At 42.0% G+C, this 24620-nt stretch overlaps 1 protein-coding gene across 7 annotated transcripts in view; it reads right to left on the minus strand.

Annotated features, from left to right (window-relative positions):
- The window catches only part of PLXNB2 (plexin B2), a 254435-nt gene that overhangs the window by 221206 nt on the left and 8609 nt on the right, over nucleotides 1-24620 (minus strand). For 6 of the 7 annotated variants that reach the window (XM_038154112.1, XM_038154105.1, XM_038154109.1 and 3 more), the window contains exon 2: nucleotides 23527-23629. The gene's annotated coding sequence lies outside the window, so the exon portion shown is untranslated. The remainder of the gene's footprint in view (nucleotides 1-23526; nucleotides 23630-24620) is intronic. The other variant, XM_038154107.1, reaches the window with a different exon arrangement.

The following is a 24620-nucleotide window of genomic DNA, read 5'->3' on the forward strand; positions in this document are numbered from 1 at the left end:
GCAACCTTTTATGAAATTAATGACATTTGTTCTCTTGGGCACCACTGGGATGTACTGAAGTGAACTCAATGTAGGATGTAATTCAGGAAATGTTCATTCATTGAAGACATTTAAATGTTAATCTGTAAGCATGTTTGTTCCGTATTCCATCAGGATTTGTTTCCATTTCTTTAAGCACTTGAGCCCCTCATCAGACAATAGCATCTCCCTTAGAAGGCTGGAAGCAAAAGGAGATGACACTACTGAACCTGGCCATTTCAGCTGTAGCCCACCTTCACACACACCTTCATCCAGAGCCATCCCTTGCCACTCACTGCTGAATGAGCTCAAGACCCTTTTGAAAAACAGCCCAACACACCCACTGTGATTGCACTAAGCCTTTTTAATTAAGGCTCCTGGTACCATCCACTTTGATGCACAGCTTTGTGTTGTTTAGAAACCTGAGAGCTGTCCTGATAAGACAGAGGAAACATCCTCTAGTCCAGCACACTCCCCTGAGAACAGACTTCATCTCACTTTCTGCAGAGCAGACCAAACTAGTCATTAGGTTATTTCTGTTTTCAAGGAGACTGAGCCCTCCCAGGGGCAATTCAGCTTCCCTAGTTTAGGTGCTTATCTCAGGCTTGCATGAATCACCTCAGCCTCCCCTCTTCCCATCCCCTGATGACTGTTTGCTGTAAATAAATGTTCAGAGCCAGAAATTAGGTGTCTTGCTGAAGACAGTCAGGGAAAATGAAGCACATTTTAACAGTAGCCAGCAGCAGCCACCGAAGACCATTAATTTTTCATGCCAGATATCTTCCCAGATTTCTAAGAAAAATGAGTTTCAGGACTTCTTAAATTGAAAGTTGCATCCAGGCTTTAAAGTTACCAAAGGTCTTATTTTCTATGTATGTGCCTAATCTTTTTTCCATATCACTGGCATCTAAAAGCTTCCTGCAGCAATTCTGTGATTTAGCTTTCCCTCGAAAAGGAGAAGGGGCAGAAGAGGGAACTGGACTTTAGGCTTGCTGTCTGGTAATTGTATTGTTCTTAGTCAGGACTTTTAAATTACATCATATTTTCTCTCTCATGCTTTTTTTTCACATCAACTGAAGAGTTTTTTTTTCTAAAAAAAGCGTCTGAAGTGATCAGAACCCTCCAGGGTATCTAAGATTCAAAAGTTTATGGATCTATAAAATCACTGGGATAATTATGATTTTGCTCTCTTCTCTCCTAGTATTTGTTATTTTCTATTTACTGACCACCACTGCACACTGAACTGACATTTAAAAATGCACCACTGCACCTCCAATAGTATGTTGAGGCTTTTTAGCTCCTCAGAAAGAAGAGGATTATTTCCTTTCCCCCTTCATGCATTATTTTGCATTCCTTGACACCGAATTTTATTTCCCCATATTTCCAGCTCTGTGTTGAAAGAGTCTCTGCAAGTAATTTCAGGCAGCTTCAGGTCAGATTACTGTAAATAATCTTGGTATTCTCTCCAATTTCTGTCGTCTACTTAAAATCAGATCATTGATGAATATGTTGAATATCTCCAACAACAGATCTTTGATGGACTCATCCCAGTAATAGCTGATATAGAGCAAGGATGCTAATCAGATATTCCATTTCTTTGTTTCCTATTTTTAATCACTTAGCACTTTTTCTTTCATTTCCTGATAACTAAAATATTTCTGTGAAATATAGCTTGTATTTTAATTTTCAAAGAAGCTTTTTACAAAGTACCAGCTAGATCTGCTATATCCATATAGTAGCTTCCCTCCAAAACTTGCACAGAATCACAAGAAGCAAATTCCCTTTACAGAAGACATGCTGTCTCCTCTCTGGTTCATTATATTTCTCTTATCTACTGCTTCTATTCCTATTCTGATTTCTACAAAAGTACGTAATACAGGAGCAAGATTTACTGATAATCTCCTCACATGACCCCCAGAAGCCCTCACTAGACTGGTATATTATTAGTTTATTCAAGCAGACAACAAACTAGCAACAATTTCTTATTTTTATTCCTCTAGAGCTCTGCATGAACAGCATCCAGCTCCAGTGCCTTGTTACCAGAAATTGTTTGGGTTTTTTTTAGCCTGTTAGAACTGACATTTCAAACAGCGCCAGGCGACTATCAAAGAGACGTGTCTGGTCCGGTGAAGGCAAGTCCCTGCAATCTGGCTGCCTTGAAGATACCAACAGCAGTTTTAGCAAAGCTGAGGATCTGCAGCCCAAGAGCAGCAAAGGCATGAGAAACGACAGAGTACAAAGGTAAAAGGATAAGGGATGAGTCATGCTATTTAAAATAACTGACATCTAAGCTTCCCTTGATTTTGGCACCTAATAACACGCGTGTCCTCAGCCCACTCAGGCTGGAGGACAGGGGTGTAGGCAGGAGCTGTGCCATGAACCTACCACAGACAGGTGCCACCCTTGGTCCCCTGGGCTGGGATCCCTTCATGCACATTGAGTGAGTCTGCAGTAACACCTTGGTCAATGTGGGTGCATCACTTCCCATGCAGCAGGGACTTCCAGTGCTGAGGAACCCACACCACCCTAACAAGGAGAGGAGGAAAGATGAGCTCTCCCCTTAACTTCAGTAAACCTGGATCTGTCCTCCATTTAGGGTGGGGACAGTGTAGCTTAGGTCCATCAGAAAATGATGAAGGAAGAGATCAGAGTGGAATTTGAGCACAGTACCACTATTTGCTTTGGTGAACGGTACTGTAGTTTGCAGTGGTTGTGCCAAACCCAAATATTTCCAGAGCAATGATTCAGATGATTTTCTTCCCATGGAAAAAAAAAAAAATCCTACCATAAAGCCAAACACATGGGGCACCCCCATTCCTGTCCTTATGTCTTTCTTTTCATTGTGTGATTTTTGAGCAGCAATGTGCTTCCATTGTTTCTATCTTTCACTACATTTTTTGAAAAATAGGAATTCAATTGAAAGCTGAAATTATTTATAGTGTGACTTCAGGGAACTGTGCTTAAAGAAAAAAAAACCCGTGAAATATTGCAAGATTCATGGAAGATGTTGTACTTCAGAGCATACTTAAGTGATGCAGCAACAGTGAAATTTAGCATGTGTATCTGCCAGTAGATAATTAAATAGGTTTGCATCTTTCAATCATGTCATTTCATAAATGCATTTCATAAATGCACTTATCTAAGCATTGTTCAACATCACATTGACCATCCTGGCAAAGAGGCCAGGACTTCCAAGGCTGGATTGGTTTTACTGTCCCGCTCAGAAAACATATAATCCAGGAAAGCCCAAGTGCTTAGAATTTATTTTTCTGGGACAAAAGGTCCAAGCAGAATACAGCTTTGTGCTTCCCTTCAATAATTTAAACACTATCAACATAAAATATAAGTACTGCAGTTATAGCCTCCTATTTAGAATAAATATGATTCCAAAAGCTACGAAAATTGTTATTACACTCAGATGATTGTTAATTCTTTCATCTTGAAGGAAAAAAAAGCAAATTTAAGAAGCCAAATTAGTAGCACATAACACAAATAAACAGATTTTTTAAGAAGCTGTTTGAATTTTTCAAATTCATTTTTGCCAAGAGCCCATCTAGGGCTGACTTCCATCACCACACTATGAGAGCTTCATTAGAAAGGTGTTATAACAATATTCCAGAAACAGCAGCAGAACATAGGTTTTCTTTTCTCCCTTAATCCAGCTTGCAACTTTTCACACACAGAAATGAGCAGGAAAGACTGTCTCCCTACAAAAAGCCTACCTGCAATTTTCTTCTTCAGCTTCATATAGACATAGAAAACAAAACAGATTACTCCATGAATGAACAAGCAAACTAGCTGTCAGTCAGACCAGACAATCTTGGTACAAATAAAGGAAGATTACTGGAAAAGACACGGTTTGATAGGGTGACAGAAATCACTCTTGTCAAGTTGTATTAATACACAGTGACTTGCAGGCTACTTTGGGTGCGCAACTTCTCCAAACTTCTTTTTTTCTCATGACTGTAAATGCTGAACTACATATTTCTTATGACCCCAGTACAGGGTGGTTGGATTGGTTTTGGTATGATTCATAATCAACTGCTTTAAAATCTTATTTTTTCCCCCCATGATTTAAGTGAATGTGTCATTGTCACTTGGGAACAAGCAACAAAAAGCATGAACAGGAACATGTTCAGCTCAGTGACAAGGCCAAATATTTTCGCATCTCTGTCTTCCAGCATAACTAGAATAATTTCAAAGTTCCTCCTGTAGACCTTGCTAAAAACTCCTACCACTCAGAGAATTCAGAGGTGGCTGTGCCAATGCAGCCTTTTATTTTAATTAAATCTAAAAATCAAGAGTTATTCAACATTATTTTATACTGCTTAAGCAGTAATTGGACTCTATGTGCCTTTTTTTTTTTTTTTTTTTTTTTTTTTTTTTTTTTTTTTTTTTTTTTTTTTTTGCCAAGGGCATAATTCTGACAGGTTCACGGTTCACACAGCTTTTGCTCACAAGCCCCAAGTACACAGATCCTTCAAGCCAATTGGGACACAGCTAACAGATGCTCAGAGAGGATGTTATGGGTGGTTTTTATAAGGGCTAGGCTCTCTTTGGCTGCTAGACAGGATTCCTCACAGAGGTGAGCCAGGAAAAACTAATACCTAAGTAGAAGTTCCTTAGCAAGGCAATTACAACGCAGCTAATGCCCGTGTCTTTTCCAGGGCTATGATAAACCCAGCTCCAATGCAGGAAAAAATGAGGTTACTGGAGAGGAACCCAGGCACAGGCACTGAAAATCTCATTCAGAGTACGAGGACCTTCAGCCTCGGCCCCTCTCCAGCTCCATTACTGCACAACCATTTCCACTGATCTTGTGACTCATCCTGCATGAGAAGACTCGTTGTGTTCATAGATACAGCCCAAGCTTGATCACTTTGTTTTGGACTAGAACAAAATTAGAGTGATTTAGCTATAGAAGTGTGTACAAGGTGGACAAGGCACACCTAGCTCAGCACTGCTGTCACTCTGTGGGAAAATGTCCCCAGCTCCCCTCCAGCCCAATTGGGCTGTCTATACTTATGGCAGATGAGGCTATGCCTTCAGTTCTGTCACCAAGGAGTTGAAGTAAAAGTTTCTCCATCTCTCAGGAGACTCTGTTTTACCAGCTTTTAGCAAGTGGCAGCAACTTTGGGGAGGGGTGGAAAGCGCAGAAGCACCTGGGGAAGGATGCCGCTGCACCTTGCCAATCCTCTGGCAGCAGCAAAGCTGGTTTGGGGAGCTGCCTCCTTCCCACTGCTGCCACCCCTATGCCTCCCTGCCTGTACAGGAGAGCCACCACACCTTTCCCCTGTGCTAATTCAGCTGCTTACCTAACCACAGGCAAGCTGGGTATACGTTCATGTATAGAGTTTAAAAATAGAACCTCCAAAAGAGCACTGTGTTCTTTAAAAAAAACCCAAACAAATCACCCCTAAATCAAAACATCTTACAGGTCTGGCACGAAACACAGCCCTTCCAGAAACTGAATCAACTGGGGAGGAAGCAGTTCCTACCAGCAGCAGAAAATGAGAAAGAGGCACAAGGAACAGGGGGCAGGATGGAAACCACCGAACTCCACCCCTGCCCATAAAGAAAGGGGAACAACACTCAGCCTGAAAGCTACTTGTGCAGACAAAGGATGACTACAAGCATATTAAAGTCTCTTGGAGGTAGCCCAACCAGCAGGACACACGTTTCCACATAAAGCATATGCTCTGCCAGCAGCAAGCCTTTACCATGGGGTGCCTGCAGTCCCGCAGTGCCTGAGCCACCCTGACACCCGGGTGTGCAGGCTGCAAAGCCATCTGGGTCCTGGCCATATCCATGAGCTCAGGTCCACTGGTGGCAATAAGGCATGTTTTTATTTACCTTTCATCTTTAAGAATTTAGATTTAAATTGCTCTTCCTTCTCAAGTTAATACCAAGAACAGGGAGATTAATATCTTGTTAAGAAAATGCTTACATTCCCTCAGTCATCTGAATCCAGAAGCTGGGGATTTAAGCTGGTGATAAACTATTTTTAAGACTAGTGATAAAATTGTACAAACTGGCATTAACCTACAAGACAAACACACATCTCCCTCTGAAAGCTCCCCTCCCCACCAGTCAAGCAAAATCTCTTGCAAACACTGCCCCATCTCTCTGTGCTCTGCATCTTGCTCACACAAGCTTCCTCCGGCTCCCAGCAGCAGCCAGTCAAGGGACTTTTTAATCCCACCTCCCTGCTGCTCAGAGCCTGGCACTCGAAAACTCATCCCCATCATCAGCGCAAAGTTCAAGCCAGTGACTAGTGGTGCACTCCAGAGGCCAGTACTGGGTCCAGTGCTGTTCAACATCCTCATCAGCCATCTGGATGATGGGGCAGTGTACCCACAGCAAGCTTGCAGATGACACACCACCAAGAGGAGCGGCTGATACACCAGAGTCCTGCTGCCATACAGAGGGACCTTGACTGTCTCAAAAAATGGACCAACAGGAGCCTCATGAGCAATGAGAAGTGCAAAGTCCTGAAGCAGTGGGGAACAGCCCCAGACATGAGAATATGCTGAGGGCCATCCAGCGGCAAAGCAGTCCGGCAGAAAGTGAGCTGAGGGTCCAGGTGTATACCAGGTTCAGCATGAGTGAGAGACATACAAAGAAGGCCAATGGTGTCCTGGGCTGCATCAGATGGAGTGTTACCAGGGGGTTGAGGAGGTGAGGCCACACCCGGAGTACTATGTCCAGTTCTGGGCTGAGTACAAGACAGACATCAACATACTGCAGAGAGTTCAACCAAGAGCCACAGATACAATTGAGGGACTGGAGCACCTGTCCTGGGAAGAAAACCTGACAAAGCAGTAACTGTTCAGTCTGGAGGAGAGAAAGCTTGTGGAGTATCTTGTCAATATATATAAATGCTGAAAGGAGCATGCAAAGACCATGGAGCCTGCTGCTTTACAGTAGTGACAGGACCAGAGGCAAGAGGCACAAAACAAAACATAGGAGATTCCTTCTGAACATCAGGAGACACTTTGTCACTGTGATGATGACCAAATACTGGCCCAGGTTGCCCAGATGTAGAATGTCAATTCTTGGAGATATTCAAGATGGCTGGCCTTAGGAGGAGCTACTTGAGCAGGAATGTTGGACCAGATGATCTCCAGAGGTCCCTTCCAATTCCGAACCATTTTGTGATAATGTGATCTCAGGAAATAAAGGCCACACCAATCTGTCCCCAAAAGTTAGTGGTGGTTAGTATGAGCAAATACTTAAAATTGTACCCCCACACAGTTAGATCTCTTCTTGAAGGGGGAAAATCAGCAGTGCCCTTTGGTGGTTGTGTAGGAGAGAGCAAACCCTGCAGGACTAGGGCGGCTCTTAGACTATGGTCAGATACTGGGTGCCATGGGAAATGCCACCCAGTTAATGGCAAACAATAAGCAGTCTGCCACAGCTCTGCCAAGACAGCATCACTGTCAACTGTTCATCCATGCAGCAGCACAGCAGAGAAGTGAGAGAGGTTAGGAGGTAACAGTATGTGCTGATTCAGAAAGCTTGGAGGCTGATGGGATAGGAAGGCGAGAGGGGAAAGGAGAGTCCATATCTTCTTCAGCACAGCAGCAAATGTCCAGGGTTACAAAAACTATCAGCACAATACACCTTTTACTCATACTTCAGTTTTTTTCCTGAAACCCAACCTTTTTGGCACCTCTGAGGAGCTATTCTATCTAGAGGAGTTTTAAAGGCCATAAATGTCTTTAAGTTCCATAATATTGGAAAGGTGAACAACAGAGAAGTCCTCACTCAGCATTCACCCCTATGTATCCATTCCTATGAAAGAAAAGGTTAAATGTAGTATTCAAAGATGCCCTTTAACCTAATCTGCAGAAAAGCACGACTGCTTTAGTAGTTTGGCTAAAGCCTCTGTGCAGTCTGAATTGGCAAATGGCTTAAATAGCCCTATAGACGTTCCCAGGCAGGAAGGCTGGGGACAACTGGAACATATGAAAATATCTCTTATAGACTACTGAATCAGCTTCCAAACACGTCCCAAAACAACTCAGTGCCTGCCAGAGCATCTCAGAACTAATCATTGCTGGAGGTCCTAGGAGATCTGTCCTTGTCAGAAACTGAGCTGCTGAGTCCTGGCCTCCAGCCAGCTCTACCCTGTGACCACCTTCCTGGGGCCAAGGGCATCAGCAGTAAGTGCTGAACCTGGTCCACCAGAACAGGGAGCTTTGCCTGTGCTAAAGAAAGATCTGTTCAGTCAGATCCATCACACATCTCCCATCCTGCCACTGCTACCCATTCTTCTCCACCATCTTCTCATTTGCGGCTTGTCTGTGCCTAAAGGCAGAACAATCATCCACCCTGAGTAGAAAAGAAAGATGTGAAAGCTATAAACTTCCTAAATATCCCTCCTGCCAACACCTGTCATTCGTTTCTACATTTCCTATTTGCTCTGTTTTCATTTAAGGTATTATATGACTCAGATGAGGCCTCAACAACTTCAAAAGAATTCCTGTGTCTGACTGCCTCAGCTTTATTAAAAGTAACTGAGCCATTGATCATCATCAGAAGATGCAGTCTCTGGAGAAACAATATCATTTGTAAACAAATAATCCTGTGAACACAAACACTCCACCAGCGGTGAATAATAGGGAAACAAATGCGTGGTCGGGGAGGCGAGAAGCCCTCCCAGCACACCAACAGACCATCTCAAAGATAACAAAGAGTTTCCCACCTTTACAGGCAGCCCAGCTAACAAGAACATGCTCTTCCAAAGGCGGGGTGAGGGGGAGAAGCAATTTTCTTTTGCTGTTTTCAAGTATCTAAAAGCAATTTCATGCTGCTGGCTTAGGATGCGAGCAAGCAAGACTGCTCATCCCTAATACAACCAATTCCCTACATTCAGAGGGTGTTTTTTTAGCTGACAGTTCCAACACACACCCTCACATTCTGCATTTCATGGCTGACCAAAGAGTGAAGTCTGGGGAAGGGAATGCATGACTGCATGGCAACACCTGTGAAAAATCAAACTGTTTTCCTTCCCTTACCTCCAGCTAGCTACAAACAGGATCACTCTGTCTGAGATATGAAACTGGTGTTTACAGCAACAAATTAATGAAGATCTGCACCATGGATTAGAAGTGCTATAGAAGTGCACTATAGCACTATAGAAGTGCTATATTATTAGATGCTATAGAAGTCCACTGACACATCTGCCAGTCACTCATTCTTCAAGAGTAGTGGACCAAATACCCATAAAAATGAACTTTTAAAAATAAATGTCTTCATATAAAATAAATGCTTTCATATAAAATAAATGCCTCTCATATGAAAGGTCAATGTTTCATATTACAAAATGTAATGGACAACTCCTGGCAAACATTTAACTTCAATACAGTCCAGGTTCAAAAGCTGCTGCTGCTGGAATGGAGCAGCTATTGTGCAATTCTGTTTTTTGGAAGTAAAAGGATGCCAAGATCTGCACCAGATGCCCTGCATTCCCCAGCAAGGAGTATGTTTAGCATACTCAGTTTAATACCACACCATTCATATGGAAGCCATCAAGAATCTGCAGAGGTTAGTCAAACAGAAAGTAGGCATCTAACCAAGAATAGCCACAGCAGAGCAGACACAGACAAGGTCCTTTTGGTCTGCAGCCAGAATCCTAAATACCTAGAAATAATGACTTGTAAGACAGTGTCCCTGAATCAGCTGGGGCAAGTTCCCACCTTTCCAGAAAACCACCTGGTAAAATCTTCTTTGAAGAAATCATTGTGAATGGAGGGGGAAAAACAAACAACCTCATATTATCTTCATTGCTGGGCAAATACATAAGGAAATCTAAAGCATGTCAACTAGCCACCAAAAAGCCCAGCTGAGCTGATCCTTGAAGTGAAATTCAGCTTGCTTCAGTTCATACAGAGTACACCTATCAGCAGCTCACTTGCTTTGGGGGCTAAGGGTGTTCATCAGTGTGTAAAGGTGCTGAAGGAAAGAAACAGCAGCACTGCCATGTGGTTCTTCAAAAGAAATGCTGCAGCAGTCTGCAAATTCAGGCCTCATCTAAACTCAAACAGCTTCTCTAGGCAGTCTAGAATTTCCTTTGAAGTATATCTCTACGAGCACATATGGTCCTGGAGCACATCCACACACATTCACCAGAAGGGAATGAGAGTGGGTGGAATACATAAGACTATCCCTAGGAAAGGGAGAAGGAAGAGAGAGAATAAAAATTCTGGCATAAACAAACAGCTGCTATTTCTAGTCCTCCTGGTACCCCCTCCTCCAGCCCAACGCCACTCTGCAAGATGCCTTGTTCAACTTAAGAGACAAACAGAGAATTAAAAGCACAAGACCATGCACTTTTACAGCCCAATTATGACCACTTACATACACACTGTAAATCTGTTCACTGCTTGACACACCAGGTACATCCCAGCAAATGCATTTGCTCAGTGTGTTCACCATGTTGCTTGATATTCTCCATGTATCTTGAGTGTGCACATTCAAGCAAATAAAAAAATTAAATAAACCAAGTCTGGATTAGAGTCAGTCCACAATAGCACGAAAAAAAGCGTAATTATTGACAGTGGCTTGGTTGAGCTTACAAAACCTTAATGGAAAAAGATTTTTCCATAATTGCCATCTCTAACCTTTTATCCAAGCTCAGTGGGTACATTACCTAAGTCAGCAGGAAGTTTAGCCACTCCACATGAAATTAATAACATTTATGGGCTGACCCATAGCTTTTAAAACAAGAGCTATGAAGTTTCTGTCCTTCCATCAAGGAACAGTGCATACCACACTTAGTTGCATAAAACAAAACAAAACAACCCCCCCACTCCTCCAGGCAGCTTTAGTCCCTGAAGACTGAGCCTTCCTCTTTCACATACTCAAGAGGAAATTAACCTTACATACTAATTAGAGGAACAAAAACAAGCATCTCAAGAGCAGTGCATTCCATCTGCTGACCTGCCATTACCTTTGGGGCAGCAGCTTCCACATCATCAGGGTACCCCTCTTCTATCACCCAAATGCCCTGAGAAGTGCTCCATGACCCAAAACAGGGGCTTCCCTGCTGGCCTGGGCACACCTACCCCTGTGCTTGCAGGCCCATTTCTCTGGCCCATCCATTCACCCACCCAAAGAACAGATCTTGCTGATGTTGAAAAAATGTTCCAAGTCTGGGTGCCTATAAAATGGACCTGCATGCCAAATGAGAACTTTCAGCCTGACTTCATATTTATGTATACAGAGAACAAGATAAACTAGTTTAACTTATGCTAACCCAATTCCACTTTACAGTGCAAAGAACCAAAACAGATATGAGAAGCTAAAATATATTCCTGAAGAGATGCTGTTCATCTGTTTTGAAGTGGCAAGCATGAAATATTTGAGTGTCTGTGCTAAAATTCTAGGTGATGACCGAACAGAGCAAAAACAGTTCAGCAAGCTGACTTAACAAAATTGTGTTGAAAACCATTAACAGGAATACAGCACACATGCTTCATAAGATGGTACTTTTCAGTGTCATAAACTAAGAAGAGAACAAGAAAAGTCAAGGGGAGGATAAACAAGGCTGGCTGGGAATTGATTGCCACCTCTGAAATTTTAGTGGAACAGTTGGAGCAAGAAGCTGACTGCAGCTGAACTGAAAAATCACTATCTGTAGCTAGATTACTCATCTACTGTTAAACCAAATTAAAGTGTTCTTCCCACAGGCGAGGCTGAAGATTTCAGAAAAGCCATAATTTATAACTCAGGAAAAGTTCAGAGGAAAGCTAAACCAAAATGCTAAACCAAAATGAATTTTGTACTTAATGGGCAGGAAAACAAAGGACAGATGGAACTTCATGTTTCTTGGTACAGCAGTAAATACTACACAGCACGCAGGATGCGACTGAGCCAAGAAGCTGATGAGCTGCATTACAGAAGAGTTCACCTTACTAAAGTCCCAGCCTTCTTGCTCTGCAAATCACCCTTTTAAGATGTAACACGGTAGCAGAAGCAGAATAAAAAATAGATTTGGAGCAAACCAGGCCTCTATTGCAACCTTAGGAAGCACTATGGATGCAGTTTGAATCGGCGATCCCCCTTAACCTGTTTCATAATTAGGTAGCAAACTCATTTAACTCATTTACAGGAAGTGCAAAGAGTGAGCATGCAAGGCACAGAAAAGCACCACAGTATTTCTGTCCAATTTGTTTTGCAGGAGTGATCATGCCTTGGATGGAAGCCTATTTCTAACAATTTATTTTTCATGTCTGGACAAGGCAATATAACTTCTTCACAATTTAATCTCTTTGCTAATAGACTTAGCTCTTATAGCTGAAATACTCAAGCTTAACAATAAGGCTAAAATACCCAGAATACTTAAATACAAGAAATGTGTTTGCTGGCTTCAGTTCAGGACAAGTAGAAGCAATCAGCTAAGGCACAGAGGACTGGAGAAGCACAGCAACACCTGCCAAGAGGTTCCATTGGACTCTGCACAACTGACTACTGAACTGCTCTGAGCAAAGCACAAAAACCATCTACAAAAAGTCTTTAATTGCCAGTGAAGCTCCTCCAAAGGACCAGGAAGCACCTGGACGCCCCGACAGCTCGCCTGGGCTCCTTGGGTCAGCAGTACCCTAAAATTACAGGGACGCTGGGCCAAGCCTTCCCCCCCCAGTCATTTGCCTGTCACGTTTCCCCTGCCTTTCGTTGTGCTTTCAAGCTACAGTTCAGTGAACAGGCTGCAATTTACCTCTTCACCCTCACCCTCAAATTTGTTTGGATAAACAGGCTCTCCTTTGTTCCAGACTGCTACTACATTTACACATTGTATTGTAAATCAGCCGGTACAAAGCAAGGCAGGCCCTTAAATGAAGACACTAGCTGTTCTGTTCACAGCAAAATTAAACAAGAGGCACAGAACCCCATTTATAACCCCAGTCTGGAAACAATTGGGTTTTAAAAGGTGAGAGGTTTTAAAAAGTTTACTAAACAAACCTATCCAGTTACAGAGTCTATAGTCAGCTCACAAACAAGTTCAAGGCTGTATAAGTTGCCAAAACAGTGTCATTTCTTAAGAGAACACTAACCAGTTTAAAAGCTTGCTTTTTTGCTGTTTCAAGGACCCAAGAATTATTGGCAAGTCATTTAGCTTTTACTGAGTATTCAACTAGGAAGAAATTAGTCACAGAGGAAGGGAATGAACTGTTCACCGTGTCTATTAAAGACAAGAGACCTAAACAGCATCCAGGAGTTGCAGGATAAACACCAGGAAAAATGTCACAGTAATAACAGCTGAGCAGAGGAATGACAGCTACCAAGTCTTTTCCTTTAGAGGACAAGGTTCAATGAATGGCTTAACTACAGCTGATTCTCTGCCTTATGACAGAGCATGGATTCTATCTACATACAGCTTCTTCAAATCCCTCCTGAAATCTATTTTCCATTATTTTAAATGTTCTTTTAAATCAACTGAGTTTGCTGAGACATCTTCCATGGGCTGATATTACATAGGAGTCCACAAGAAAAGAGATCAAAACTAACCATTATTTGATAGCTGCCCAACTTTTTTAGGAAGCTATCAGCTCAGTCCCAAAACTGAGTAGGTATTCAGAATAATAATAAAAAAAAGAATTAAAAAAAAACCAATTGGCTGATCCAAGGACCAAGAATAAATTGCATTTGCTGTTGTCTGCAGTCCAGAATTGAGGCCCTCTGATGGGATCCAATGGAGAAACTTCAGCTGGACCTAAGTAGGATGTAGGATGTCATTCACTGCTGCAGAGAGCCCTGCATCCTTCATAAACATCAAACTTAAAAAGACAAATCCCAAGTCTGAAACATAAGCTTGAGCACCAACAATATTTTTATTCCTCTGGTTACTTTAAGGGAGAGAGGGAGAGAGAGGGAGAGAAACATGGTAAGTTCAAGTTTAAAAACTTTTTTGCCCTGATTACAAGAAGTATGTTACAATAGGAAGTGTTCTACAACTCCTTTTGGTGCATTTACCATTAGTAGTACAACACACCTTCACCTTCCAGCAGTTTCAGATCTAAACTGGAACAAATTCAGGAAACAGAGGGCATACCTCCATTTGATGTTCAAAGCCAGGGCATCACTGTCCATGTTGCAATTCTGACATGATCCCATGGCCAAAAAGTACTTGCCAAGCAAGATCAAGGGAAGCTCAACCTCTTCTTTGCCACCAGCCCCAGCAGCACTGCCCAAGCACAAGAGCCAAATGAGAGGTCACTCAGAGCACAAGCTGCTGCTCTTGGCCACAAAAAAAAAAACAAAAAAAACCCAACAAAACAAAACAAAAAAAATCTGATAAAGTTGTGAGCATGGCAACTTCCCTGTGAGACTTTTGTGCTGCTGGCTCCCATTGGAGTGAGGCCTGCCCTGCCTTCTGTCAGAGAAGAAGGCAGTGTGGCACCACTGCAGCTGCTGGGAGCACACCAAGCCAAACTCTTCTCCCAAGCAAGACAAGGCTGCCAGAGGAGCACACTGGGTTGACACAATGCCTCCCACAAGCTGAATTCACCCTCTGTGCCTTGCCCTGTGCTTCCAGCCCTGCTAAATGATACACCTTTTATCCAACTTCTCTCCATGACTAGCACAATAACCATCACAGGAGTGCTTCACCTGCCACCAAGCTTCCCTTGAAGCATCACCTGAGCTTTGCCCACTCTCCTCCCTCTCCTAAGCTGCCCTTCCCTCTAGGATCAGAGTTTCACAAAGAATTCACCAGTTTCACCCCTTTCACCTGAAAATGACACAAATCATGGAGGGAGCACCTCATGAGACAAGCAACACTGTCACCTGAAGCTGGAGCCCTTTCTGTCCTGGATCAACAGAGGTGGATGGAAATAGTGTTCCAGGGAGTGAAGAGAAGCCAACAATCCACAAGCATGCAAAGGTAATTTGTGTCCTAAAGAGACATTACAGCCCATCTGTCCCAGCTGGAGTACAATAGAACTCAGTGATTTGTGCTCCACCTCCTCACCTCCCCTGACCCCCTGTTTGGCCAAACAACTAAAGCAAGTACATATAGCCATGTCCCTAACTCCTTGAAGTAATCTGCTCCTTTGTCACTGCTGCAGCCCTTGTGAGGGCATAGAACTGCACTTGGGAAATCACAGGTTATCCAAAATCATCTCCTGGAGCTGGCATGGCACATGCTTTCCCTGAGGTTTGGTCTGAAACTGCACTGATGGGCTCCAAGTGCTCCATCAACAAGATTTACTTTCCTGCTTGGAGATAATGCCACTGAAACATCTGTAAAAACAAATACATTCACTTTAATGTTAAGCCCTTGCGCTAAGTATTGACGTGACACTGCCAGATTAAAGGGACTGAAAAAAAATATTTTTAACACCCCATTTTAAAGTCAGATTATTACCCATGAAAAAGCTTTAAATAGCTCTTCTTTGACTGAGGTGTGCGACACCTGCCTGTCCTCCATTTCTGCCTCATTTTTGCTCAGGTACACAACACTTACCAAGGCCTACCTGGCACTTTACTAAGCTCTGCTCCAAAGAAAGCGGTGGCAGAGGCTGGGGTAACCCACCCATCACCTGCCTGTCACCCACACCACCGAGGGCTGCAGGCCCACGGCCTCCTCAGACACCTGGTGAAGGAACACCGTGAGGCAGATGTCGGGCTAACAGATGTTGAGGCAGATGTTGGCAGCACCATCCAGCCTTCCACTGCTGGAGCAGCCCTCGATCACAGACACCAGCTGCTCTTCTGGCAGGCACCCGGGAATGGCTGCTCGCTGCCAACACAGGATGGAAACAGGTATTCAAATTTTATAACACCAACCGACTCACTCTGTCACTTCTCATTTTAATAATTTCTTACTCTGACAAGCAGGGGCAAGTTTGACCAAAAAACTACTAACAGAATTGTTAGGGCTGGAAGGGACCTCTGGAGATCATCTAGTCCAATCCCTGTCAAGGCAGGGCCACCAGAAGCAGGTTTCACACAAACACGTCTAGATGGGTTTGAATGTCTCCTGAGAGGGACACTCCACAGCCTCCCTGGGCAGCCTGTTCCAGTGCTCTGCCACCCTCAGTGTAAAGTTCTTTACGTTCTTTCTCATGTTGAGATGGATCTTCTTGTGTTTTAAGAAGACCATATTGAGTCCTGAACAAAGAAAAAAGCGCTCAAAAGCTCTCCATGGTCACTCTGGTGCACACAGACAATAAGAAGCTTTTTTGTCTTAGCTGTCTTTAAATACAGGGCAAGTAAAAACAAAAGCAAAATCATTTAGCAGAAGGCACTCAAAATCAAAACAAACAAACATCCCCCAACAATATCCCTCCAAAGACACAAAAAAAGAAATCAGTTCCTTTTTTGTTCCTAAAGGCAGGCAAAATGGTAGCTGCCCCTGGAAGTGCTGCAAGTGGGAACTGCCAGAAGACAGGACAATAGAGACATGGCACCCTCAATGTCACTGCCTCTGCCCTGTGCCCAGCAAGTTCCTTTAACTACTCTGGGTCTTGGTTTCCACATCTGCAGACTGGGGATAATAACAGGTCTTTACATCACAGGGGTGTTACAAAGATCAATTAGTTAATGTCTGAAAAGCGCTTTGAAGATATAGCAGGTGGTGAGTATTATTATGCAAATAACATGATTTAAGAAAATCACAAGTGCTGGATTAATACTAATCCCTTTGATATTTAAAAGACACCAGTTTTTTTTCATATTTTAAAGCAGTGAACGTTTATGCTATAGCTTTTCACGGCTGCTGCAACCGCAATTTTTAACCTTTTCTTTTCATAAAGCTCCACACATAAAACTCCTCTGCAGACATCTTCACAAAATCCAATCTCGACTCCAAGCTAGGAGTAGTGGAAGAAATTATGCATGTTGATGAACTGGATAACGAGATTCTATGCAGGAATATTTCTCAGAGGATAGAATGTCACAGGCCTAACTTACTGTAACAAACACTGCAGAGTCTTTCAGTTTTAGGGTTTTTTTGGGAAGCACACTAATTTCACGCATAGAGGCATTTGTAAAACAATATAGCTGCTATTTAATTATGCCATTTTATGTGGTAGAAAAAAGTGGAGGAAAAAAAGGAAGTATGGTTCATTCACTTCTTCCAAGGCTGCATATCTGAATTGTTAAAAGAAAAAAATTAATGTCTAATGACCTCACTTAGTGGTTTCACAGGAGATCAGGCATTGCAATGTTTCCTCCAACTTCCAGCAAGTGGTTGTACACCCACTTCTGCTTTAGGTGGGATTCAGGGAGTGGAGTGGACAGCCACAAGCCAGCCCAGAAACACAGCTTTACTGAAAGCTTGTCACTCACCATGAGAGAGAAACACAAGTCAAAAAGAGAGCCAAGGTGGGATCAGAGCAAAGAGCTTGAGGTGAGTAGCAACATTGGAAACCAAGGTGAGAGCACAGCCAAGACTAGGTGTCCCTCTGGTTTTCAGTGTTGCCCTTGCCAGACCTCATTGTGAAAGCAAGACATCCTGCCCAGTGCTTGAAACCTCCCCATGCTCCCAGGACTTACACTGCCATGCTCCCTTTCTGTGAGGAAGTCTGTTTCTCGTCTCCTGCACTGTAAAATTTAGTGCAAACCAGCTGGTGCATTTTGTCTAGGAATCTGGAAAGTATTGCTGTGATTAGAACCAGCTTAATATTAACCCTCTCTGGAATGCAGGCCTGAAATTGATATTAATGAAATAAGATCAGATATTAATATTCTGTACAGCTGGTTCTTCAATCTGTGCTGTAGTGTCAAATCAAATCTTTGCCCAAATCAACGTACGAAATACAAACATAGGATGGCAGGTAGCATGCATGTGTGAGGAGGAAGAAGGAGCATTTTAAACCTTTAGAAGCTGTTATGTTTGCAGCTCTAGGCAGCCATGCTTCCCTTCCTGCCCCATCTCCCACAGCAGCCATATTAATTGCTATTCATTACATTAATAGAATGCTAGCTGTACATTTTGTTGTTGGAGCTTTTTTAATCTCCAGGTCAATATTAAAAGCATTTGGATGCTCTTTAGGAGGGAGGAATGATTTTGCACTCCAGGAACAGTGAAGCATTTGCAGCACTCCCTAGGAATGCTAGCAAAGGATTTCCTTCACATGTCTCTGCTCATGACTGATGTGGTAATACTTTATTTTAACTGGACCCAGTAGTACAGATTCACAATTCAATTTTGTTGCACAAAAATGCACTCTGTATAACATCTGTGTGATCTTGTTAGTTGAATGTATACAATTTACATGCAAAGTAGATCCAAAACACCACCTGAGGGTCACTCTGGAGGGTCTCTGAACAAAGTTGTTTGGACACATGATTTTTACTCCTGGATATGCAGTTCTGATCCCGGGCAAGTAAGTAACAGACCCATCTTTCACTTTCCTCTCCTGTTAAATGGCAGCCACCTCATTTCCTGAAAAGGTCTAATGATAGACCTCTCCACTGAAGAACAACTCCCAAGTGGGAAGATGAGTCAGCATGATGCTTCCTCCATCTTCACAGAGTAGAAAGTCAATTTCTCTCTCAAGAGTACCCCTTTCTCTCTCAAGAGTGCACTGCAGGTAGCTTGAGGTTTGGTGTACTCGATGCATCTCCACACCTTCAGTTAATTCACTTTCTCTGAATGTCTTGAGTTTCCCAACAGCTTACTTGAAGAAAGCAATCTGATTTTCTAGTAGTCTGCTATTCATTTTGAAGTACACAGGTTAATATTAAGTAGGCCATAGATATTTATAGCTACACTTGGAGACAAGAAAAATATTCAAGCATTCTCAAAACTTTCACATGTGCAGCCTTCACACCACAAAGATAAAACCTAACTTACATGACACCAAGTTTTTTATCCCCTCCTCAAGCAGCCAAATAATATAAAGCTACTGCAAGGACTGCTCCCATTAGTCAACCTTCCCATCACTCAGCAGCCAGGTTTCTCCAGATGAGCAGATGAAAACTATACTATCCCCACTATACTTCACAGGCCCAGTCTGAAGAAAAAGCAAGGCTATTGTAATGTGACAGAGAAGTAGACAAGGCAATGCCTTCTGTCTGCCCACAGAGCAAGAGGAAAGCCACTCAAACAGCCACACAATGGCAAAAAATAAAAAATCTGGACTCCTATGTGGTTTGTTAATCTTTGCACCAAGTAGAGCCAGGAAGTTACAATCTCTTCCACTGGTTACTGCTGCCTTTTCCTTCCCAGGAGATGGGCAGAGAATGGGAATGAGTATGTACTGAAGAGAAGGTTACTCTGATGATTTGCAGCTCATACACAAAGTTTCTGGGCTGACAATCTCCTGGCTTTGCATTACGATTTACATCACATTTGTAATTGTATTACCTGGACAGCTTTAACTTCATTAAGGATTCACAGGTAAGAGGCAGATGCTGAATCAAATCTTATAAGGCAATGTCTGCTTCAAAGGAGCTATACTAAGCAGAAGCTAATTCAACACCTTCTCGTTTTTGTTTTAAAGAGGATATTCATAATTTCACTCAGGAAAATAAATATATATGTGAACTGAGGTAAGGTTTATTTGAACTAAAGAGCAAAAAAATTGTGTGGTTTGGGATGTTTGAGTTCATGCTGCATTAAAGCGCAGCTATTTAAAAAGAAATTATTCCAGTAACATACTATCCTTCCTTGTGGCTAATATATATATAAATGACTTTTAAAAATTTACTCAAATTGTAATATTTCCTCTCTCTCCAGTAAATATAAGAGCTTAGCATTAAATCTATATTAAAAAAAAATCTCCTCATATATTCTAGAGACTACAAGTTCAGCCAAACTAGGCCCTTGCAGCCAAGTTTGCTGCTCTGCTTTTGGCACAAGTACAAATGAAATACTCCAGAAGACAGATATGTTACATTCTTTCAGGTGTTTTGAGTTAACATTCACGGAACTCAAGGAATTTCTATGGAAAAAAAACCCATCTTCAGAGAATTTCATAACCTTCAGTTGGAAAACATGAAGGGAAAGTTTCCATAAGACAGAGCATACTTTCCTTTAAAAACCCTTGATAGCAACTATAAAATAGATCATAGATATTGTATATAATAAATTCAATTTTATATATTTTTTTTAACAGAGATCCTGTTTCTAAAAAGGAGTAGAGCACACTCCATGCATAGAGCTACTTTTATGAAGTGGATAGAAATGTACGAAGGAGTACCACTATGGATTATTATCATAGTGTCCTTTGAGTCATGCCAAGGGAGTAAAATTGATAATGAAGGATCTTCTTTTGGGACCAGCTTCCTACTTGCGCTGCCACATGCATGAGCATAAAATGGAAGTTGTGTTTGTGCTCATGGCCTCAGATTATAACTGGACTATTGATTTGAATTCCTGCAGGCCTTGTACTCTTGGGACCTGCCCTATCTCGTTTGGAGGAGATCACATACTGGTTTTTCCCCTTTACATCACCTTGTAGCTAAGCCTCTCAGCTGACAACCTTATGTCTAATTTTCACATTTAACACATTTTCCTGTAAGTGAATTAGTAAAGACTGTTCAATACCTAGGATGGAGCTAAACATATTGAGCATTAACCATTTATTTGTCAACTTTTTCAAAGTCACATTTTTTAATAGTTGCCTAGACTTGTCTCCTTTTAATAAATACACTAAAATCACATCTGCATATCCTGTTACAGGTATTGCACCCACTGTAACATACCCACCATTACAGCATCCAGACTCACAGTTTCCAAATCAAACCCATAAATATCATGGCATTGAAAAATCTTTCTAAGCTCCCCTCAAAAGCCTACCAGAGGTAAGAATCTTCTTTGTATTTAGGTAAAGTCTGCTTCAAAGTTATTTTTTTACATGTGAAGAAAATTCTCTGTATTTCTTTTAGCCCATCCTAGGTATTTCAGTTTTCTTTCTCCGCTGCAAGCAATAAAACACTTTTATGTTCAATATATGAATAGTAGAGATTTTTTAAAGCCTAACATTTTACAAGGTTTTCCTAAAGCTTGTAAAATATGAATGATCTGTGAAATGGCTCCATACATTAAAATGCAACTCGGGCATGCCAGTTCTCCATCTCTCCCTTTATTCATTACTTAGAGGGCTAGGAACCATCCTGGGATGCCTTGCACTAGGAGGACTAATTTCCTAACTGCTCTGTTTACTTTGCATACCTTGTGGGCAAAACTTGGCAAGAAAGGACTGGAAGCTGTTTGCTTTGAAATTATCACCCCATTTACAAGATTCAAGAGCAAAGTCTTTTAAACCGAGGTAAGAGGGAAAAGGAAGTGACTCTGTGCACGGTTAATGCTTCAGGAGAGTGCCAGCAGTGCACTGGAGGTCATCAGCTGGGGAAGAAAACCAACACCAAAAAAGCTTCTCACCAAGTGCTCATGGGCACAATATTTAGAGCACCCAGAGAGAATAAGGGCACTGGCCAGATCTATGTAAAAGGGTTGTATTTAGTTGAAAGCCACCCCATATTATTTGAAATGAAAGAACAGCTACACAGGAGCATGGCTGCTATTGAAAGTACAAACTCAACACACTAACTCTGTTTGCAAAAGCCTCTTCTTCCCTGACTAATAGGGCCACCCAGGATGGGACCGGCAGGAAGGGAAGAGAGCTGCAGACACAGGCGGGGCTTGATAACACAAAGAACTTGGCAACAAAATTACTTTAAGCAGGTCTTGAATCCTCTTCTTTTTTTCTTTCTTTCTTTTTTTTTTTTTAATGGGGCGGGGTGTGGGGATCGCCTTCCAGCTTCTCAGTCTAACATTGCAAATTATCATGTGTTTGCACAACCATGCTGTGAAATTCAGCAGAGATGAAGGCAAACATCTAAATACTTTTTTTTTTTTTTCAAAGCCATATAACAACTACATAAAATACAGGCTAATGCTAGATCAGCTCTCCTGTCCAGCCCACAGCACAGCTCCACAAAACAGCATGGTAGCACGACCAAGCAGGTACTGGCCAGTGATGGCAGGAACTACTGACAGCAGAGCTGCCACTGAAGATTTCATCTCATTGAATGATGGTCTGTGCCCACTGCTAACCCACTTGGAACAAAAACGCTCCCTCCTGCCAAGTCATCTCATGGACACAGAGAGCACAATGTGAAAGTGCTTTTAGGAGGCTTTATTCAAGCCAGGAAATCTAGGGATGCAAGGTTTACTTTTGCACAGGGGCTTTTGGGAAGGCAACATGGGATCATTTAAGGGAATTAGCAGGTCCCCATCCTTGGGGTCAAGAAGGAATGCTGCAGCATCTACTTACCCTACTTATATTTGACAAAAATACCACCAAATTGTACTTTTCTCTACAGATTTCCCAAAATTCCCCAAAGTGAAGCGATGAAAAGAAAACCCAAACCAACAACAAAACCAACACCCACCCACACCCCTCCCCCCCTAAAACAAAACAAAACACACCACAAAGTCACAGAGAAATTAAATTGCTTGCTAAAGACAGCAACAAAACCACCATGGTAAAGTCCCCAGTCAAGAAACCTACAGCACCCTACAGCATACAGTGGCTTGCATAGATGGTAGTCTGGACACCAAACCTACTCACAAAGCAGCCCAGACTACTGGTATTCCAGTAAGCATGCCAGTTTCATCTGACTGATGCCACTGAATTATTAGCATGGTGTTGGAGCATCTCAGTTTGGGACAGAGACCCGTCTGTCCATGACAAGTAATTACACATGAAAGGTCTGAGAAAACAGAAAAGTCTCTAAGAGGGAGGGAAAGGAAGCAAGTATGTAGCCACTTCTGGCCACGAGTTTACAAACACCTTCTTTTACCAACAAGCAAAGTAATAACAAAAGTAACTCTTCAGCACTGCCTCATTCATAAGCTCCTAACTTCCAAGGTTGCTAAACCCTCTTCTGGTATCGGAGCTCCTGTTCAAGTATAATTCAAGTAGATTAATTAAGCCACAGACAACAGAAAACACAGTCTGCCTCTTCAAATTATCAGTAGGAGAAAATAGCATGAAGAGTTTAGTTTCAAGAATGCTGTTTACATTTACTCATTTTACAGGCATCAGGATAAAAATTAAAAGAGTATAACTAATTGCTACAACTGGGAAAAGTAAATAGCCATAAATTTGAACAGTGGAAACAAGCAAAACATTGCAAAAGTGAAGTGGAAAGCGTTACTCTGAGCAATTGAGATACTGTGTTTTGATAACTGAGTTAGCTTCGAGATGATTCACACCCACAAGCCTCTTAATATCCTTTCACACTACAGGTCCAGGAGATACAAAGCTATGCTTAGAAATCACTATTGAATCAGACAGCATCCAGGACAATTACAAAGTGCATTTTCATGCCAGATTATTACACTAAATTTGAGGCTGTAATATTTCAACCCAAACCCTAAAGCACATGTATCCCACACAGACATCACTCATCTGGGTGCACCAAGCCAACTGCACTGCAGGGCTCTACACAAGAAACCCCTCCTTCTCAAGCAAGCAGCACCACAACTTTGGAAGAAGAAATGGAGGTAAAAACAAAACCCTCAGTCCAAAAGAGCTCTTAGCCCACCTGAGCAGCACAAGTGTTGCCAGTCAAAGGGATGTCCTGGGGCTCAGGCTTCTGTGCAAATAGGGTCCGGGGTGAAATGCCTTTTGATGTGCACTTGCTCCTGCTGGAAGAGACACAGAACAGATGTCTCAGAGAACACATAGGACAAGGGACTAGGCAATATGCACAATCAAACATAAAGAGCTCGCTCAGGGGGTTTGTGGGCATCCTAAGCGAGGAATCATTTTGCAGCTGGCATCTCAAGACATTGCAGAAAGTTACTCATTTTCATCATTATTAGAGTAAGGATGGTGAAATCTATTGATTTTGCATCACATTGAAGGCTTTTTCAGCAACTGAAGGCTTAAAGATGTGACATAAGCAACAGATATGAAACCATTGGGATTTTAAAAACAGGATGTCAAAACATATAGGACAAATATGTAAAAATTAGTTAACTTCAAGATCTCAGAAAAGCTGTCATTAGTGAGTAACATCACAATGCAACTGTAATGCTTCTTTTGCAGTTCAAAATTACTGGAATTATTCTCTACATTACCTAAGTGTTTTATTAGCTACCTGAAATAAGCAAGTCCTTTATAGTAAAATTAAGACATTATATGGTTTAGTAACATGAGAAACAAAAACAGAATGCAAATCACAGAGTTAACACAATTACTTGTCAAGATGGGCTCATTCCAACCAAAACAATCTTAAGATACCTGAATGCAGATATATATTTAGTAACAAGGGATGCAGGTAAGGTTTGTAGATCAGAGAACTGTGACATTAAGCAAGCAAGGAAAGCAAAAGGGATGAGGTCAATGCAGCCTCACAGCTAAGCATCATATTCAGAGCTTCTGCTGTTATTAGAAGGGCTAAGGTGGGTCCTGGGTTCAAAGATATGAGAGTGAATGGAAATAATGATTGGGATAGCATGGGGCAAGAGTGACACTGAAATACTCTGCCCAGTTCCATGGCTGATGCTCAAAAAGAGATATTAAAAATTATAGAACATGCAAAGTAGAGCTACAAAAGCAATTAGCATCTTGGGGGGGAGAGGCAAAAAGTATTATGTATAATCAGATTTAAAGATTCATTCCTTTTGATAAGCC

Source organism: Motacilla alba, chromosome 1A (assembly GCF_015832195.1).
Source record: "Motacilla alba alba isolate MOTALB_02 chromosome 1A, Motacilla_alba_V1.0_pri, whole genome shotgun sequence".
Lineage (NCBI taxonomy): Eukaryota > Metazoa > Chordata > Aves > Passeriformes > Motacillidae > Motacilla > Motacilla alba.